Genomic DNA, 17721 nt, shown 5'->3' with positions numbered 1-17721 from the left:
GGCTACCTGTCAGAACCCATGCCACCCTCCATCTGGTATGGAGGGATGAGAGCAAAAGCAGCCACAAGCCCTTTGTTGATTCCAGAAGGCTTTTCCCTAAAGGGAGAGAAGGCACGACATGGATGCTACAAAGTATCTTCAAAAGCCCCATCTTCAGAGTTGTCTCGGACACCTCCAGAAGCCCCAGGGCACATCCAACCTCTGATCCCAAGGTTTAGGATCAGACAGATCTGGTTCAAATCCTGGCCCCTTCTCCTACCAACTGTGGGACCCTGAGCAAATTACTTCACCTCCAGGAGCTTTGGTTTCTTCATCTGAAAAATGGGGTCAGCATCTCCCTTCCCTGATGGCTGTGAGATTTAGAGATAACATCCATAAAGCACGTAGCACCAAGTCTCACCGATCCAGGGAATGCCGTTACAGTAACCACAACACGCCTGGAGGTTAACAGGACTGGGGAGATGGGATTCAAACTCAGACTGCCTAGGTTAACAGCCTGGCCTCCCTGACATCTGGCTGCTTAACTTGGAGCAAGCTGATTATTAGCTCCGTGTCTTCCTCTTGCTCCTGTGTAAGACAGGGCTGATGACAGTACCTACTTCACAGGGTTACTGTGAGGATGAAAAGATGAACAGGGTTTGGTCCACAGCTAGAGACCAATAAATGTCAGTTGCAGTGACCCCCATCATTCTCCTCCTCCTCCTCATGATCATCCTCATCATCACTGCTTAAAATAAGTGGAGTAACTAACCTTTTCTTCTGTATTCTCCGATCTGCCGTTCATCCTATCCATTGTTTTTTTCCCATCTCAGTGCATTTGGTCCCTCTATAAATTTGATCTGGGTCTTTTAAGTATTTTCCGTGCTTCTACTTAACATGCTTAATCTTTCTTTCTTTTTTTAAAATTTTTAAATTTTTTTTGACATGGAGTCTTGCTCTGTCACCCAGGCTGGAGTGCAGTGGTGTGATCTCGGCTCACTGCAACCTCCACTCCCAGGTTCAAGCAATCCTCCTGCCTCAGCCTCCTGAGTAGCTGGGACTATAGGCATGCACCACTATGCCTGGTTAATTTTTGTATTTTTAGTAGAGATGGGGGTTTTATTATGTTGGCCAGGCTGATCTCGAACTCCTGACGTCAGGCATTAATCTACCTTGGCCTCCCAAAGTGCTGGGATTACAGGCGTGAGCCACTGTCTCTGGCTTCTTTTATATCCTTAAACATAGAGAATCTACAGTAGTTCCCCCTTATCAGTTTCCTGGCAGTTTCTCTTTCCACGGTTTCAGTGACCTATGGTATACAGGTCACTGAGGGTTTTGTGTGTGTGTGTGTGTGTGTGTGTGTGTGTGTGTGTGTGTGTGTTTGAGATGGAGTCTCTCTCTGTCACCAGGCTGGAGTGCAGCGGTGCAGTCTTGGCTCACTGCAACCTCCGCCTCCCAGGTTCAAGTGATTCTTCTGCCTCAGTCCCCTGAGTAGCTGGGACTACAGGCACGTGCCACCAAGCCCAGCTAATTTTTGTATTTTTAGTAGAGACAGGGTCTCACCATGTTGGTCAGGATGGTCTCGAACTCCTGACCTCATGATCTGCCCACCTTGATCTCCCAAAGTGCTGGGATTACAGGCGTGAGCCACCGCACCCAGCCATGACACTGAGATATTTTGAGAGAGAGAAAGAGGGACCACATTCACTTAACTTTTATTATAGCATATTGTCATAATTGTTCTATTTTATCATTAGTCGTTGTTATTAATCTCTTACCATGCCTAATTTATAAATTAAACTTTACCATAGATTCGTATGGCTCATATATGAAAAAACATAGTCTATATAGGGTTGGGTCCTATCCATTCTTTCAGACAGCCGCTGGGGGTCTTGGCATGTATCCCCCGAAGATAAAGGAGAACAACTGTAGTTACAACTTTCAATGTCCTCCATCTACTAATTCCATCGTCTGTGTCATTACTGGGCATTTTTCTATTGTTTGATGTTTTCTTTAGTATAGATTTCCAGAAGTGAAATTTCTAGGTGAGAAGACATAAAGATTTTTGGAGGCTGGATGTGGTGGCTCACACCTGTAATCCCAGCACTTTAGGAGGCTGAGATGGGTGGATCTTGAGCCCAGGAGTTCAAGACCAGCCTGGGCAACATGGTGAAACCCCATCTCCACTAAAAATTTAAAAGTTAACTGGGAGGTCGGACGTGGTGGCTCATGCCTGTATTCCCAGAACTTTGGGAGACCGAGGTGGGCAGATTGTTTGAGACCACGAATTCGAGACCAGCCTGGCCAATATGGTGAAAGCTGTTCCTACAAAAGTACAAACATTAGCCAGGCATGGTCTTGTGTGCTTGTAATCCCAGCTACTTGAGAGGCTGAGGTGGGTGGATCACTTGAGCCCAGGAGGTCAAGGCTTTAGTGAGCCGAGATCGAATCATTGCACTCCAGCCTAGGTGACAGAGTGAGACCCTATCTCAAGAAGAAGAAGAAGAAGGAGAAGGAGAAGGAGAAGGAGAAGGAGAAGGCGAAGGCGAAGGCGAAGAAGAAGAAAAGAATGGTGATGTGGGCTTGTAGTCTCAGCTACTCAGGGGGCTAAGGCAGAAGGATTGCTTGATCCCAGGAGTTTGAGGCTGTAGTGAGCCGCGATCATGCCACTGCACTTCGTTCAGCCTAGGTGACAGAGCGATACCCTGTCTCAAGAAAAAAAGGCATTATATAATTTGCATTTGAATAATTAACAATGAGGATGAATATATAAAGGGTTTCATGCCTTTTTCTTTCTCTGAAAATCTATGTGAATTTGAAACCCTCTTACTTCTGCCCGTCAGCAGGTCTTAGTATCTATTGGGCCTGGTTGTTTCTTGAAACATCAGCAAGTCTGTGTGTTTTTACTTCCCTGGCAACAGTCAGAAAAACATTGATGATACTGTTAGGCCACAACCTGGCAAGAGCTCCAGGTGGAGGGTGGAAGGGAGCAGGAAGGCTATCAGATGCTGGGAGGGGAAACTCTGTTAAAAATAGCTACTGCCGACTGAGTTTCTACTGTGTGTCAGGCCCTGAGTTCTTAGCTCATTTGATTTTCACAGCCACGAAGAAGACACTGCTATTCCCATATTACAGGAGAGGAAGCTGGAGCTCAGAGAGGTTAGCAGGGTCACACAGCAGGTACACGGCAGAGTTTGGGTTAGACCACAGCTCTGCTGGAGCCCGCCTTACTGTATTGGGGGTACTGCCCTAAGAACTCCACATATAATAAACCTAAGTAGGTACTGTCATAATCTCCATTCCACGGATGAGTCACTGTATCTTGGAGCTGTGCCATACAAATTCTCTTACCCGCCCAGCATAGACAGTCGTGGAAGCCAGAAGAGCTGGCAGAGTCTAGAATTCGGCTGCCCCCACTCTCATCGCATACCAGAAGAAAGTGGACCCTCTTTCTCACTTCCTAAGAATACCCCCGCGAGGTGATAGCATATCCTCTCAGCCCGTGGCAGGAGACCTCCCCTACAAAGCCCTATTGACCTGAAGAGTCCCATTGCCTGGATTCCATCCACCATGAAAGCCTGCCAGAGCACATCTGAAATGAAGCTCCAAATTCCCAAAGGTTTGCAGGATCGGAGGTAAGCAAAGGAGAAGGGCTTCCCCAGGGCGGGGAAGAGGGAGGAGGGAGAGATTAGCTTTTGTGGGAGAGTGACCCACTTTTCTTCATCTGAACCAAAGGAAGTGGGTTAAACAACTGAAATCCCCCCAAACACCTGTCAACAGCAGAATGGAGAGACCTGTAGCGGTAGAGTCATGTCAACAAACCACAGTGACACACGAGGACATGGATGAATCCCACAAGCATAGAACAAAAAATAAAGCCAGACACAAAAGAGCACAGCGTGTGAGAGAGACTTCATTGCCATGACGTTCCGCAACAGTCAAGCTCATGTGTGATTTCACAAGTCAGGGCAGCAGTTCCGCACAGCTGTACATGCTGATTAGAGGGGGTTACTAGAGGTCTTCCTTCAGGGGGTGCTGCTGATGTTATCTGTTTGGTGTTGGTTACATGGGTGTGTTCACATTGCAATAATTCATCCCGCTGTTCACTAAGGTTTGTGCATTTTCTTGGATATATGTTACATTTCCATGCATTCGAATGATAATAATGAGGATGATGATGATGGTTTAATTTCTTCTTGTAGTGCCTGTAATCCTAGCACTTTGGGAGGCTGAGGCAGGAGGATCACTTGAGGCCAGGAGTTTGAGACCACCCTGGGCAACATAGCCAGACCTTATTTCTATAAAAAATAAAAATTAGCCAGGCAGGGTGGCTTGCACCTACAGTCCCAGCTACTCAGGAGGCTGAAGCAGGAGGATCCCTGGAGCCCAGGAGTTCGAGGCTGTAGTGAGCTGTGATTGCACCACAGCACCCCAGCCTGGGTGACAGCTGAGACCCTGTCTCTTAAAAAATTAGGTTCAAACTTCAGCAGGAAGTCCTTTGGACACCCTTCCGGATTATCAGATATCCTTCCAGATTATGAGCAACCAAGGTCATGTAGTAGAAAGAAAGCCCCAGCTTTGATATCAGAAAGCTCTGTCTTTGGCTTCTAGTCTAATAACTGTGTTACTTTGATCCGAGTGCTTCATCTCTCTGAGCGTCAGTTTCCCATCTTGAAAATGGCACCAGTGATGCATCTCCTTTAGGTTTGTTGTCATGATTACAGGTAGCATGATTGTCACGTGGTAAGTGGCCAATAATAGGAGGAAAAAGTCTAGGGTTCAAACTTAGGCAAGGGGCAGGGCAAACTGCCCTCTTTCTGCACGTCAAGCCCAGACAGTCTTGTTTCAGAATAACACAAAGCTGGTCACATGCAATGGGGGGATTCCCGGGCCAGTGGTCACGAGAATGCACTTTCAAAATCATTTGAAATCCCCATGCCCAGCAGCTTCCAGACGGTCATTGCTGGAAGGTTCTTTCCTGTGTTTAGACCCAGCCCAGCCCCCTGCTGCTTCATAAAGGCCACATCTGGTGGGAGGCCGCAGAGTCTGGGCATCCAGAAGGAGGCCTGGGGGTCAGACAGACCTGACATGGATCCTGACTCCCGCTCTGTTTTGTCATCTGTTACACGGGGCAGGGAAAACTGATAATATCCAGCTAGTTGGATTGTTATGAGGATTCCTAGACGTAGGGCATGCACGGCACTGGGCAATGTGCTTCGTGCCCAAGAAACACTCAATAATGGTGGTGGGTGGTGTTGTTATTAGTATTAGCTCATGGGAGGCAAACAGCACACTTCCAGGAAGCCCCACAGGAGCCCAGCACATGATTCCATTCCACGGACATTCCTGAGCACCTACTGTGTGCCAGCCCTAGCCAGACTCAGCACACTGTGCGGGGAGCAGAGACGAAGGAGCAAGACAAGGCCCTGCCCACCAGGAACTTACAGTGTCCTCAGAGTGACCAGACACCTTTCCAGCTGGTTGGGACCTGGGCAGTGCAGACAGTTTGTGGCCTGTCCAGTGGGTGCAGGTGAGAGGCTCACACTGATTTGCATGGAAGTGGGTTGCCCTGCCTGAGGAGTTGGAATGAAGGGCTGACTGTGGACAGCAAGATAATTGTCTGGTGGGTTTGGCCTGAGTCCTGCAGCAAGAACCCTCTAGAACCTCCTGGCACCCCTCTGGTCACCAAGAGGGGCTATGCAAGGCACAGGTGATAGAGTGTCACTGTGGCGTGGGATGGGACTGGGGGCACGCACCTTTTCTGTGCAGAGCATGGTATGGCTCTGACACTGGAAGGCAAGGTAACTTTCCTGGCACCTCAAGAGTCTCCAGCTTTGAGGGAATCTAAGGTCAGCACCCTGGGGTAGGCCCAATCTCTGTGGGTGCCAAGGCTTCCATTAGTAGCTGTGAGTGGATGTCAACACTGGGAGCAGGGGAGCAGAGCAGAGGGATACGAGCAGCTGGGGCTCCCAAGACGCTTCTGGAGATGCTCAGCTGACATGGCAAGGCATTATTTTGGGAGGGCCGGCGGGCTGACTTACGTGGGTGGTACAGAGCCATTTCTCCCTGTTAATATGATCCCATAGGGGCTGACAGCCTCATGAGATCTGGCACAAGGGTTAGCCTGGAAGGGTCCACCATCCGCTCCACAGGAAATAATAGCACTTGGGCACGCACAGAACCTTCTATCTTTCTCGCTCCTCGAAGCACATTTTATATTTTGGGCACTGTTTTTTCCAAGTGCAGATGAGGTTGGTGGGGCTCTGCAGGGTCTACTTCCTGTCTCTATGAATTTGACTAAGTACCTGACATAAGTGAAATCATACAGCATTTCTCCTTTCCTACCTGGCTTCTTTCATTTAGCACAATGTTCGCAAAGTTCATCTGTGTCGTAGCATACGTCAGAATTTCCTTCATTTTTCAGGCTGAGTCATTTCATCTTTTTTAAAAACAGCTGTATCAGCCGGGCGTGGTGGCTCACGCCTGTAATCCCAGCACTTTGGGAGGCTGAAGCGGGTGGATCACAAGGTCAAGAGATCGAGACCATCCTGGCCAACTTGGTGAAACCCCATCTCTACTAAAAATACAAAAATTAACTGGGTGTGATGGTGCACACCTGTAGTCCCAGCTACTCGGGAGGCTGAGGCAGGTCAATCTCTCGAACCCGGGAGGCGGAGGTTGCAGTGAGTTGAGATTGTGCCACGGCACTCCAGCCTGGGCAACAAGAGCGAAACTCTGTCTCAAAAAAACCCCAAACAAACAAACAAATAAACAAACAAAAAAATAGCTTTGTTGAGATACTCACTCAAATGTATAATTCAATGTTGTTGGTTTTGTTTGTTTGTTTTTTAGTTTTTGGTTTTTGGATTTTTTTTTTTTTTTTTTTATAGATTCACAGTTTCACAACCATCACCACATCTAATTTTAGAATTTTTTTCTTTTTCTTTTTTTTTGAGACAGGATCTCACTCTGTCACCCAGGCTGCAGTACAGTGGTGCAATCTTGGGTCACTGTAGCCTCAACCTCCTGGGCTCAAGCAATCCTCCCATCTCAGCTTCCCAAGTAGCTGGTACTACAGGCACGCACCACCACACCCAGCTAATTTTTCTTTTTTTGGTAGAGATGGGGTTTTGCCATGTTGCCTAGGCCAGTCTTGAACTCCTGGGCTCAGGCAATTCATCTGTCTCGACCTCCCAAAGTGCTGGGATTACAAGTGTGAGCCAACACACCAGGCCTAGAACATTTTTCATATCCCAAAAAGAAGGGTCTCTAACCAAGGACTGACCAGAACCCATTCTTCTCACCTTAAGTCTAATTTTTTTCCCCCAAGAGGCCCACAGTCAGGAGCCATATGGTATTGTCATGGGCAGCACCACAGCCCATGTGTCCCCCACTCCAAATCGATATGTTCAAGTCCTAACCCCCAATACTTCAGAATGTGACTGTATTTGGAGATAGGGCCTTTGAAGAGGTGATTAACTTAAAATGAAGTTACTAGCATGGGCCCTAATCCAATATAACTGGGGTCCTTAGGAGAAGAAGAGATCAGGACATAGACAGGCACACAGAAAAGATCACGTGAAGACACAGGGAGAAAGTGGCCATCAACAAGCTTGGAGAGAAGCCTCAGAAGGAACCAGCCCCGCTAACACCTTCCTCTCAGACATCCGGCCTCCAGAACTGTGAGAAAATAAACTTCTATTGTGTAAGCCACCCAGTTTGTGGGACTTTGTTATGGCGGTGCTGGAAAACTAACACAGGTGTTAAGAAAGGCCAGAGAAAATAATGAATACACGGCAGACTTCCTGGAGGAGGTGAGCAGCCGGTAGGTCATTGCTCTCTTTCTTCTGTCTGCTCCCCTCTGGCTGGACCCCAGCTATGCACACACGATCCCTGCAGGACAGAGACCTGCTCGGAGGGACTGGCCTGGTCCTCAGGGAGCCGCCTATAGTCGGGTCTTCCCTGGTTCATGGGGCTGAGACACATGGCTTCCCAGCTTGCTGCCTCAGTTTCCACCTCCATAAAACAACTCCATAACACATAAAATGACATTTGATGCTTCCCTCTCCAGAGTTAACAGCTTAATGATTAGGAAATATTTGGTGAAATGGTCATTATCTAAATATTTTTGTTATACATGTAGAAATTGTTTCTTATAAAAAAATTTTTTTTGTAGATTCACAGTTTTGCAACCTTCACCACAATCTAATTTTAGAACTTTTTTCTTTTTTTTTTTTTTTTTGAGACAGGATCTATTGAGGTACAATTTATATAAAATAAAATACATCCATTTGAAGTTTCATGGATTTTTACAAATATATGACATTTGTCAAGCATTTGCAAGATAGTGACAGAAACAGACCAGTGACAACTACTGGTCCACTTCAGTCACTGTAGGTGACTTTTGCCCTCTCCAGAATCCTAAATAGATGGAATCACACAATTTGTAGGATTTTGTATCTGGCTTCTTTTATTTAGCCTAATGCTTTTGAGGTTCATTCGTATTGCTGTGTGAATTTTAATGCTGAATGGTATTTTGTTGGATGGAGGCATCGTAGTTTGTTTTTCCTTTCTTCAGTTGACGGACACTTGGTTGTTTGTAGTTCTGGGCTACTATGAATATGAGGCTGTTATAAACACTTGTAAGTAAGTCTTTGTATGAACACATGCTTTTTTTTTTTTCCTTTTGGGTAAATGCCAACGAGTAAAATGACTGGGTGTTATATGGTAAGTGCATGTTTAACTTTATAAGAAATTGCCCAACTGTTTTCCAAAGTGGTTGTACCATTTTACATTTCCCACCACAAGTGCAGGTAAGTTTCCATTGCTTTACATCCTCGCTAAATTTTGATTTGGTCCGCCTTTTTAAATTGTAAGCATTCTAATAGGTGCACAGCAGAACCTCATGTTTTTAATTCTTATTTATCTGATGACTAATGATGCTATGTGCTAATTTGCCAATCTGTATACCTTCTTTAGTGAAGCGTCTGTTGAAATCTGTTGCTCATTTTTTATTGGGTTGTTTATTTTCTTATCAATGAGTATTGGCAGTGGTTTTCTATATCTTGGATGTAAGTCCTTTATTGGATATGTGCTTTGCAAATATTTTCTTCCATTCCGCGATTTGTTTTCCCATTACCTTTTTTTTTTTTTTTTTTTGAGACAGAGTCTCACTCTGTCACCCAGACTGGAGTTCACTGGTGTTATCTCGGCTCACTGCAACCTCCACCTCCTGGGTTCAAGTGATTCTCTAGTGCCTCATATTCTCAAGTAGCTGGGACTATCGGTGCATGCCACCATGCCTGGCTAAATTTTTTGTATTTTTAGTACAGACAGGTTTTTGCCTTATTGGCTAGGCTGGGCTCAAGTGATCCTCCTGCCTCGGCCTCCCAAAGTGCTGAGACTGCAGACATGAGCCACCATGTCCAGCCTCCACTATCTTAACAGGATGTCTGAAAGAGCAGAAGTTAAATTTTCTTTTTTTTTTTTTGAAATGAAGTCTCCCTCTTGTCCCCCAGGCCGGAATGCAATGGTGCGATCTCGGCTCACTGCAACCTCCACCTCTTGGGTTCAAGCGATTCTCCTGCCTCAGCCTCTCGAGTAGCTGGGATTACAGGCACCTTCCACCATACCTGGCTAATTTTTGTATTTAGTAGAGGTGGGGTTTCACCATGTTGGCCAGGCTCATCTTGAACTGCTGACCTCAGGTGATCCGCCCACCTTGGCCTCCCAAAGTGCTGAAATTACAGGCGTGAGCCACTGTGCCCGGCCTGAAGGTAAATTTTTATGAAGTCCTCTTTACTGATTTTTTTTCTCTTATGCATTGTGCTTTTGGTGTTGTATTAAGAAATCTGCCTAATCCAAGGTCACAACAATTTTCTCCCTGGTTTTCTTCTAGAAATTTTATAAGCTTAGGTTTTATATCTAGGTCTATGATCCATTTTTTAAATATTCATTTTTTTAAATTGTGGCAAATACAGCATAAAATTTATCATCTTAACCATTTTTTAGTGTACCATTTAGTGGCATTAAGTACATTCACATTGTTGTGGAACCATCACCACCATCCATCCATAGTGCTCCTTTAATCTTGCAAAACTGAAACTCCGTACACTTTAAATACTGACTCCCCACTCTCCCCTTCTCTCAGCCCCTGGCAACCACCATTCTACTTCATGTCTCTGTGAATTTGACTAAGTCCCTCGTGTAAGTAAAATCATACAGTATTTGTCCTTTTCCGACCAGTTTATTTCACTTAAGCACAATGTCCTCAAAATTCATCTGTATGGTAGCATATGTTAGAATTTCCGTCCTTTTTAAGGTTGAATAATAAATTCCACTTTTTAAAACAGTTTTATTGACTGGGCATAGTGGCTCACACCTGTAATCCCAGCACTTTGGAAGGCTGAGGCAGGCAGGAGGATTGCTTGAGCCCAGAAGTTAGACACCAGCCTAGGCAACATAGCAAGACCCTATCTCTACCAATAAAAACAAACAAACAAACAAAAAACACAAACTTTATTGAGATATTAATATACCATATCATTCATTCATTTCAAGTGTATAATTCAATGGGCTTGTGTGTGTGTGTGTGTATCCATAGTTTTGCAACCATTTACAACCATTTGCAAGTATTCTAATTTTAGAACACTTTTGATACCACAAAAAGAAACGCTACCCATCAGTAGTCATTCCCCAATCCCTGTCACCACACACTCCCTTCTCTCAGCCCCTGGAAACCATCGTCTACTTTCTGTTTCTGCAGCTGCGCCTACTATGGACATTTCACAGAGCAAAATCATGTGATAATGTGACTTTTGTGACTGGTTTGTTTCATTTAACATAGTGCTTTCAAGGTTTGGCCATGTTATAACATGTATCACTACTCTATTCCTTTTAATGATTGGAGAATATTTCCTTGTATAGGTATACCATATTTATCAACCAAATGTCCATGGACATTTGTTTTTTTCCACTTTTTGGTTATAATCAATAATGCTGCTATGAACATCAGTGTACAGTTTTTGTGTGTGGATGCGAAAATGTTAAAAATGCAAAGTGTTAAAATAGAGACATTTCTCTTGGTATTGTATTAGTTCGTTTTCATGCTGCTGATGAAGACATTCCCAAGACGGGGTAATTTGTACAGGAAAAAAGTTTATTGGACTTACAGTTCCACATGGCTGGGGAGGTCTCACAATATGACAGAAGGCAAGGAGGAGCAAGTCACATCTTACATGGATGGCAGCAGGCAAAGAAAGAGCTGGTGCAGGCAAACTCCCGTGTTTTTAAAGCCATCAGCTCTCATAAGACTTATTCACTATCATGAGAACAGCACGGGAAAGATCTGCCCCCATGATTCAGTCATCTCCAACTGGGTCCCTCCCACAACATGTGGGAATTAAGGGAGCTACAAGATGAGATTTGGGTGGGGACACAGAGCCAAACCATTATCAGCCGAGGAGTGGAATTACTGGGTCTTAGGGTAACTCCATGTTTAATGCTTTGAAGAACTGCCAAGCTGTTTTCCACAGTGCCTTCACCATTTTACATTCCCATCAGCAATGTACGAGGGTTCCGGTTTCTCCGCCTCCTCACTAACTCTTGGTATCATCTGTCTTTTGATCACAGCCATCCTAGTGGGTGTGAAGTGGTATCACATTATGGTTTTCATTTGCATTTCCCTAATGACTAATGATGCTGAGCATCATTTCACATGCTTGTTGGTCATAAGGTTATCTTCTTTGGAGAAATGTCTTTAAATCTTTTTCCTATTTTAAAGATTGGGTTGTAATCTTTTTATTGCTACGTTTTAAGAGCTCTTTAGATATTCTAGGTACGAGTTCCTTATCAGACATATGGTTTTCAAATATTTTCTCTCATTCTGTTTTTTTTAAAATTTTATTGATGGTACAGTTTGCAGCACACATATTTTTCATTTTGATAAAGTTAAATTATCTTTTTTGTGTCACTTGCACTTTTGATGTACTAAGAAACCGTTGCTAACTCAGTGTCACAAAGACTTAGTCCTACGTTTTCTTCTAAAAGTTTATTGTTTTTGTCTTTTCTTCTTCTTCTTCTTCTTCTTTTTTTTTTTTTTTTTTTTTTTGAGAGAGAGTCTTGCTCTGTCGCCCAGGCTGGAGTGCAGTGGCACTATCTCGGCTCACTGCAAGCTCCACCTCCCAGGTTCAAGTTATCCTCCTGCCTCAGCTTCCCGAGTAGCTGGGGTTACAGGTGCCTACCACCATGCCTGGCTAATGTTTTGTATTTTTAGTAGAAATGGGGTTTTGCCATGTTGGCCAGGCTGGTCTCGAACTCCTGACCACTAGTGATCAGCCCGCCTTGGCCTCCCAAAGAGCTGGGATTACAGGTGTGAGCCACCGCACCGAGCCTAAAAGTTTATTGTTTTTTTTTTTTGTTTTGAGATAGAATCTCACTCTGCTGCCCAGGCTGGAGTGCAGTGGCACCATCATAGCTCAAAGCAGCCTCGACTTCCTGGGTTCAAGCCATCCTCCCACCTCAGCCTCCTGAATAGCTGGGACTACAGGCATGTGCCAACATGCCCAAGCCCACTCATTCTTTTTTTTTTTTTTTTTTTTTTTTTTTGGCAGAGATGAGGTCTCACTATGTTGCCCAGGCTTGTAAAAGATTTATAGTTTACGTTTAGGTCTCTGGTCCATTTTGTATATGGTATAAGGAAGGGGTTCAACTTCATTCTTTTATATGTGGTGTAAGGAAGGGGTTCAACTTCATTCTTTTGCATATGGGTATCCAGTTATCTCAACCATGTTTGTTGAAAAGACCATTTTTCCCTATTGAATTGTCTTAGCACCCTTGCACTATGATGAGTTTTGGTTAATTTTTGTATATGGTTAGAGGTATGAATTGAAATTCTTATTTCTTTTCTGTCTTTCTCTCCCTTCCTTCCTCCCCTGATTTCTTTTCTGTCTTTCTCTCCCTTCCTTCCTCCCCTGATCCCTGTTCTGTTTCCCTCTTTCCTTCTCATCCTCTTTCTTCTTTCTCTCCCTCCATTTCTTTCTTTCTCCCTCTTTCTCTCTCTTTTTTCTTTCTCTTCCCTGCTTCTCTCCCTTTCTTTCTATTTCTCTCTCTTTCTGTTGATAGTCAGTTGGCCTAGCAACATGGTTGAAAATTTTGTTATTTCTCCACGAACTTCCCTTTGCATCCTTGTCAAAAATAAATTTTCCATATGTGTAAGTCTGATTCTCAATCATCTATTCTGTTCCACTGATCTATTTATCTTTATATCAATATCATATTATCTCAATTACAGTAACTTTTTTTTAAGGCAGAGTCTCCCTCTGTCACCCAGGTTGGAATGCAAGGCACAATCATAGCTCACTGCAGCCTTGACCTCCCAGACTCAAGCAATTCTCCTGCCTCAGCCCGCCGGGTAGCTGGGATTACAAGTGTGTGCCACCAAGCCATGCTAATTTATTTTGTTTGTTTGTGAAGACAGGGTCTTGCTATGTTGTCCAGGCTGGTCTTGAACTCCTGGGCTCAAGCAATTCTCCCACCTTGGCCTCCCAAAGTGCTGGGATTACAGGTGTGAGTTGCCGCACCTGGCCCACTTTATAAGTCTTAAAATCAGGTAGTATAAGTCCTACAATACTATTAATCTTTTTATAGTTGATTTGGCTATTCTAGACCCCTTGAATTTCCATATGAATTTTGGGATCGGTTTGTCAATTTCTGTAAGAAAAGTCTGTTAGGATTTTGATTGAGAATGCACTGACTATAGAGCAAATAAGAATTGACATTGTAACATTATTGGGCCTTCTGATTCATAAGCATGACGTATCCCTTGATTTACTCTGGTTTTCCTTGATTTCTCTGAGCATCATTTTATAGTTTTTAATGCACAAGTATCCATTTTTTGGTCAATTTTATCCCTAAATATTTCATATTATTGGATATTATTGTAAATGTATTTTTAAAAAATTTCAGTGTCCAATTACTCATTGCTAGTATGTAGAAGTACAATTATTACAACTATTTCATATTTTCGTCTTATATTCTGCAACCTTGCTAAATTTAGTTGTTAGTTCCAGTAGCTTTTTTGTAGCTTCTACAGGATTTTTTATATGGACTATTATGTTGATGCCGATAGACACCAACTCTCTTCTTCCTTTCCAATCTGAAGGCCTTTCATTTCTTTTCTTGGCTGTTGCACTAACTGAAATCACCAGTACAATATAGAATAGAAGTGATGAGAGTGGGCATTCTTCCTAATCTTTGGGAGAAAAGCATTCAGTTTTGTACCATTCAACCTGGTGTTAGCCATAGGTTTCTTGTAGATGCCCTTTATCCTTTTTTTTTTTTTTTTTTTTTGAGATGTCGCCCAGGCTGGAGTGTAGTGGCACAACCTCGGCTCACTTCAACCTCCGCCTCCCAGGTTCAAACAATTTCCCTGCCTCAGTCTCCTGAGAAGCTGGGATTACAGGCCTGTGCCACCACACCCAGCTGATTTTTGTATTTTTAGTAGAGAGCAGACCACGTTGGACAGGCTGGTCTTGAACTCCTGACCTAAGGTGATCCGCCAGCCTCGGCCTCTGAAAGTGCTGGGATTACAGGCATGAGCCACTGCACCCGGCCGTAGATGTCCTTTCTCAAGTTGGGGAAGTTCCATTCTGTCTGTTTGTGGACATTTTTTAAAATCAGGAATGGATGCTGGATTTTGTCAAATGGCATTTGTTTTGTTCTCTTGAATTTGTTGAGATGACCATATGGCTTTCCTTCTTTAGTCTGTTAGTATGGTATATTTACATTGACTGACTTTTAATGCAAACTAATCTTTCATTCCTGGGATAAACCCCACTAGGTCATGGTATATTTTCTTGTTTACCAGCATTTGCCTGTTTGCCAATATTTTGTTAAGAATTTTTTTTATCTATGTTGATGAGGAATCGTAGTCTTGTAGTTTTCATTTCTTGTAATGTCCTTATCTGGTTTTGGTATTAGAATAATGTTGGCTTAGTAGAATGAATTGGGAAGCACTTTCTTTATCTAAATTTTCTGGAAGAATTTGTGTATAATTGGTGTTATGGGCTCAACTGTTCCCCCCCTCCCCATGTGTAATTTGAAGCTGTAACCCTGGTACCTCAGAATATGGCTGTATTTGGAGATAGTGCCTTTAAAGACGTGATTAAGTGGAATCAAGGGTGGGCCCTAATCCAGCATGACTTGTGTCCTTATAAGATAAGTAAATTTAGACACACAAAGAGACACGAGGGATGTGCATGTGCAGAGGAAAGGCCACTTGAGGCCACAGGACGAAGGTGGCATCTTCAAGCCACAGAGAGGGGCCTCAGAATGAAATCAGCCCTGCCAGCATCTTGATCTTGGACTTCCAGACTCCAGAACTGGCAGAGAATAAATTTCTGTTATTGAAGTCCCTCCATTTGTGGTATTTTGTCATGGTAGCCCTAGCAAACTAATACAATTGGTGTTTCTTCTTGCTTAAGTATTTGGTCAAGTTCACCAGTGAAGCCATCTGGACCTGGAGTTTGTTTATGGGAAGGTTTTAAACTATGCATTCAGTGGCTTTCATAGATACACAGCTATTTCCACTTGAGTGACTTTGTGTCTTTTGAGGAAATTGACCATTTTATTGTAGTTGTTGAATGTATTCTTACACTCATTTTAATACCAAAAATTACAAATAAAAAAATAAAAACCACCAGTTATTCCACTGTCTCAAGATGTCCATTACTAACGCTTTTACATTGCATCCTTCTAGAAAATTTTTATACCTGTGTACACCAACTCCTTTTTAAAAATGCTATTACCTTGTAGTACAGGGTGTTTTTTTTGTATCATAAATATTATTTGAAAACATGATTATGGATGGATGACTAATAATTTGCTTAACGAACCCCTAATTTAAGTTGCTTCTAATGGGGTGGGGGGAGCATCAAGAAAACACCCCTTCAGTGTCCCTCTTCTGTCTCTAGGAGCAACTTAAGTTGGCATTTGGTTTGCAGTCCCAGAAGTGGAATTACTGGATCAACCAGTTTATTATTGACTCGCTATTGAGCACCCTGAGCTTGGTAGGGGGAGGGTAGAAGGAAAGGGAAGAGCTCGTCCTCTTCCTCAAGGATCAAGCCTCTCTGAAGACCAGCCCAACCAGCATGTCCAGTGGGAATTCCAGTTGAGAAAGTAGCAGTGATGCTGCTGAGAGGCTCTCAGGGGTCCCCGGCCCCAGCCTTGGCCTCCTCGACCTATGTCGGAGTGGCTCTAGATATCTGCAGGTTGGAGGCTGTATCTTCAGGATTTGGACATACTGGGCCTTATTTCTCGATTTTTCCTTCTTTGGAATGTGGTGACATCATTAAGTGGTGTTTGTGAAACTAGGGGCAAAGATAGAAGCCAAACTTTGTGCAGACAAGTGAAGGCAAACACTAGTCTTGTTCTCCAATCACTCCCAGTCTGATGAAGCAGATGCAGCCTTGTCCCAAGGGGGAAGCCCTAGGCTTTTGGAAAAAACAAAGGTCCCTTCCTTCCAGGATCCCCAGTCTGAAGGAAGTGTCAAGATTCATAAACCAAAACGTAAAACATATACAGTTAGCAACACCTGTATATGTTTTGGAATGCATCACCAAATGCAAATAAACACCCTCCCATGCAAGGACCTGTGATTGGATGCAGTGGGTTTTTTCCGGGAAAACTTCCTGGAGAGGAGACGGACCCGGATCCACAGAGAGGAAGCTGGGCAGAGGAAGGTGGGGGCTGGGCGAGGGGGATGACATGTGGACTGTGGTTTGGTATAGCCAGAAGAGGAGGCTGGCAAAGCTAGGGGCAGGAAGGGAAGCCCCAGGGGTCTCTTCTGCCCCTGTTGGCAGGTTCGAGGACACTGAGAGAGGACACTGAGAGAGGACACTGAGAGAGATGGGGCAACTTGAAGGTGAGGGGATTATTTGCAGTGTCAGCTTCCAAGAGTCCTCTTCTTCTGCCTCCCTTGCTATCTCCTCCCAGTATCTCAATTCTCCCCAAGGCTGGAGGTCAGCCCCTACTTTGCTGCTTTTTGTAGACATGGGGTCTCACTATGTTTTCCAGGCCAGTCTCAAACTCCTGGCCTCAAGCAAACCTTCCGTGTTGGCCTCCCAAGTGCTGGGATTGCAGGTGTGAGTGACTACGCTGTGCCTAGGCCTCTACTTTGTAACAATCAGATCTTTAACTGGGCACCTACACCTGCCCCCACCCACCACATGACACCCAACTTGTATGAACATCATCCTTATTTGGTGAGGCCTTGTTATGTGCACTTACAGCTGAGAACTCAGAGACCAGGGAAGGGAGTTCTCCTACCAAGGCCTCATAGCAGGGAAGTAGGGGTGCTGGCATGGGATCTTTTATCAGTGCGACTGCTCAAACCCCCAGGCTCAGCCCAGGTGACCCAGCCCTGAGAGGGGCTCCCAGAGCTCACATCCCCTTGGATTCTCTCCAGCCCCATCTTTCTCATACATACCACCCCCCTTCAAAAAAGGCAAACGGTGCTGACAAGGCCCAGGCCCCGCAGGCTCTCCATCAGATAATTGTGCCCCCTACGAGGGCAAATTTGGCAATGTCACAACCCTGCTAAATTTGTTTAGGTAGAATCCCCAATGTTGTCCTCCATATCTGATTGGGTTTCTCATCCTCCATGGCCCCCAGGTGAAGTCTGAGCAACCCACCTGCCTTCAGCAGCAATCCTGGTGGATCGGTTTAGCCAGAGTCTCCCAACCC

Source organism: Chlorocebus sabaeus, chromosome 20 (assembly GCF_047675955.1).
Source record: "Chlorocebus sabaeus isolate Y175 chromosome 20, mChlSab1.0.hap1, whole genome shotgun sequence".
Classification (NCBI taxonomy): domain Eukaryota; kingdom Metazoa; phylum Chordata; class Mammalia; order Primates; family Cercopithecidae; genus Chlorocebus; species Chlorocebus sabaeus.
The sequence above is the reverse complement of the archived record's forward strand: the minus strand, read 5'-3'. Positions refer to the sequence as shown.